The 3,723-nt window shown below is 45.6% G+C and overlaps 1 long non-coding RNA gene across 1 annotated transcript in view; it reads left to right on the top strand.

The window, feature by feature from the left end:
• The first annotated feature begins 2,317 nt into the window (after positions 1-2,317).
• LOC106727491 overlaps positions 2,318-3,723 on the top strand; it is a 6,701-nt gene continuing 5,295 nt past the window's right edge. The window contains exon 1 of the long non-coding RNA XR_001363707.1: positions 2,318-2,703. This is a non-coding gene — a long non-coding RNA (uncharacterized LOC106727491). The remainder of the gene's footprint in view (positions 2,704-3,723) is intronic.

The following is a 3,723-nucleotide window of genomic DNA, read 5'->3' as shown; positions in this document are numbered from 1 at the left end:
TGCTGTCCATGAATAAAAGTCGCTTTCATCTTCCCAATATGTGCGCCTTCGATTTCTTCTTCCTGCAGCCCTAGGGCTGCCTGCGCCACGCTGACTAAGAAAGGCGAGGTGACCCCTGTCCTGCTCCCAGTCTCAGGGAGGAGGCGGTCAGAATTCCCCCAGCGAGGATATCAGCGGTGCGAGGGTTTTTTTGTAAATGTCCTTCTTGAGTTGAGGCAGATCCTTTCTGCTCCCAGGTTGCGGACAGCCCATGAATGGGCATGAAGTTCCGTCAAAAGTCTGGTGTCTTTTGAGGGTGTGCGTCTGTGGAGCTGCTGTGCGTAAGAGTTAACCCAGCCCTAGCCGGTTTGGCTCAGTGGATAGAGCGTCGGCCTGCGGACTCAAGGGTCCCAGGTTCGATTCCAGTCAAGGGCATGTACCTTGGTTGTGGGCACATCCCCAGTGGGGAGTGTGCAGGAGGCAGCTGATCGATGTTTCTCTCTCATCGATGTTTCTAACTCTCTACCCCTCTCCCTTCCTCTCTGTAAAAAATCAATAAAATATATTTTTTAAAAAGTTAACTCAGCAGGCCTGCGACCATTAACCTTTGCCAGGTGGGCCTCGGGCTGCCATCCGAGAACTTTGGGAGGGTCCCCACCCTCCCCCCAAAAAAACTCAGGGGCGTGGCTCGCGGTGCCTAACCCGTTTGTGCAAACAGCATGGTTCAAGCTGCACAACTGATTCCCTTCTTGGCGTCTGGAATGTGTGCCAAGCAGAGGTGGCCTCTGAGACCGGCCCCAATAAAAGCCCTGGGTGGAGTCTCTAATGAGCTTCTCTGGGAGCCAGCAGCTCACGCCTGGGTCACGCCTGCTGCTGGGGAGTGAGGCGCAGGGAGAGGACGTCGGAAGCCGACACCTGGTCCCGGCCAGACCTCACCTCCTGGCTGATTTGCTCTATGTCCTTTCGCTGTATGAACCTCAGCCATGGGTGTGCCTGTGTGTGAATCCCGTGAGTCTCAGGGAATCACTGGATCTGGCGTGGGGACGGCCAACAGAAATAGTGCCTCGTTTTCCGCCTTTATCCTGTGTTATATTAACTGACTTTGAAAATTAAACAGTCTTGAATCCCTGGAATAAATCCACTCGGCATATTACCTCTCTATGTGGTATTCTCTCTCTATGTCTACAAACGCGTAGAGTTATTTATAATGTTATATATAATTATTACATAAATATGTATTATATGTTGTTACTTATATTTTGTTAACATGTTAAGTATTTTGCATCTAAACGAATAAGGGATATCGACCTATGATTTTCTTTCTTTATAATAATTTTGACAGATTTAGGTATCGGGGTAATACCTGTCTCATAAAAATTAGTTTGAAAGTGTGATTTCTCCTTCTGTTTTCCAAAATATTTGTGTAGGATGGGTATTAGATCTTTTTTAAACATTTTATAGAATTCTCCAATGAAGCCATCTGGGCCTGGTATCTTCTCTGTCAGCAGTAAAATGGCAAATTTAATTTATTTAATAGATATAAGGCTATGAAGGCTTTCTATTTCTTCTTGAGTCAATTTCAATAATGTGTAACTTTCAAAGAATTTGTTTCATCCATAAGTTGTCAAATTTATTGGTGCTGATTGTTCAAAATACTCCCTTATAATCTTTTTGGTTGTAGGATTCATGGTGATAGTCTTCTTTCATTCTTGATATTGATATTTTGTGGTTTTTATCTTTTTTTCTTAATCATTCTGGCAAGAGGTTTATCGATTTTATTAACTTCTTTAAATAACTATTGGTTCCATTGATTTTTTTTCCTATGGTTTTACTATATTCTATTTTATTAGTTTCCACTTTTATCTTTACTTGTGCTCATGTATGGTTTAATTTGCTTTTTGTCCCCTAATCTCTTAAGGTGGAAACTTAGATCATTCACTTTAAAGACTTTTTTTCTTAATATATGTATTTGATGCTATTAACTTCCCTCTAAGCACTGCTTTAGCTGCATGTCACACATTTTGATATGTTGTGTCTTCATTTTCATTCAGTTCAAAATATTTTCTAATTTCCGCTGTGATTTCTTCTTTGGCTCATGGGTTATTTAGAAATGTACTTATTTTCCTGACATTGGGAGATTTTTCCAGAGCTTTTTCTGTCCTTTGTTATCATTTATTTGCTTAATTTGAGCTGAGTTCCAGGGCAAAGGGTTGTTAACAGTTGGTGCTGTCCTTGGCTGGACGCCTCCTGGACACACAATTTCCTTTACTGAGCCAACAAACCTTTTTGTGTTGCGTCTACCGCAAAGGTATATTTCAGATGTGGGTTCTGAGTTGATGAAATATTCATACTAATGTTGACATTTAATATTGTAGACTTAAAGCAAAAGCAGTCATTAATTTTAAGTTTCAACACTTGGGCCCTTGTGCTTTATTAAACTTTTGGACTTTAACCCATGCTTAGATCATTTCATTTGAACCTAAAAAAAACGAGCAAACAAAACACACACACACACACACACATACACACCCCAAGATCTCTAATCGGTGGAGCACAGAGAATGTTACGGCAACGAAGCTACTCTGCATCCCCTCAACGGTGGGCCCAGGTCTTGGCACATTTGTCCAAACCCTTAGAATTCACGGCAGCAGAGTGAACCCTGATGCACACGGTGGACTTTGGGCGGTGAAGGTGTGTCCACGCAGCTCATCGACTGTAACAAAGGTACCACTCCGGTGCGGGATGCTGATAGCAGGGGAGGCTGTGCCCACGTGCGGGCGGGGCGGACCGGGGAACTCTGCACTTTCTGCTCAATTTCACTGGGAACCTAAAATAAAAATAAAGTCTTTTTTTTTTTTAAAGTAATAATAAGATCTCAGGCCATTCCTAGTGCTGGATTAATGTTTAACACTATTTTCACATTTGTTGCTGCTACTAAATTACTTTAGTTTCTCTAAATTACTTTAGTTACATGGTTTCCAGTATGATTTTTAAAATAGGTTTTTATTGATTTTTAGGAGAGAGGAAGGGAGATGAGAGAGAATCCTTGATTGGTTGCCTCCTGCGTGCCCCCTACTGGGGATCAAGCCCGCAACCCGGGCGCGTGCCCTGACTGGGCATCGAACCCAGACCTCTCGGTCCCTAGGTCGGCGCTCAACCCACTGAGCCACACCAGCCGGGCCGGCGTGACTTTTTAAACTCCCCTGACACTTTAATAAGCTTGACCAGGTGGCAGTAAAACTGCTCAGATGGAGCCTGTGTTGTTTTAGAAATGGAGCCCTTGAGGACGCCATCCAGTCCCCGGGGTGTGAGTCAGCGACTCAATTAATCTGATCTTAAAGCAAAAACCCCCCCCTCCCCAGCCACTGGCCGCCCTCCCCGCGGAGGGTGTCGGATTGGCCCCGTGTGCCGGCAGCGGCCTCTCCCAGCAGCGCGGGGCGCTGGGTGAGTAAGAACAGGGCTGAGTCACCAGGGCTGAGTGACACACAGTGAAAAATCAGTGCCTTTCAGGCAGTTCCTGTTGCCTAATATGGACTCTGAGCAGAGGCTTTAACTCCAGGGCCCCACCTGTGACCCAGAGGAACGCTTCCCTGCGAGGTGTCGGCCCGGTTTCCTGGTCGCAGGGACCAGCCGCCCAGCAGCTGTGGCTGAGCCGCCCAGCGCACCCCCTGACCAGCGCGGGCTGTTCTGCTTGGTTTTGTTTTCTGTTCTGTGTGGAAGAATCGCAGTCCAGGTTGCCCTTCC

The sequence above is a fragment of the Myotis brandtii genome, unplaced genomic scaffold (genome assembly GCF_000412655.1).
Source record: "Myotis brandtii unplaced genomic scaffold, ASM41265v1 scaffold434, whole genome shotgun sequence".
Lineage (NCBI taxonomy): Eukaryota > Metazoa > Chordata > Mammalia > Chiroptera > Vespertilionidae > Myotis > Myotis brandtii.
This window is presented reverse-complemented; position numbering and strand designations above follow the sequence as displayed.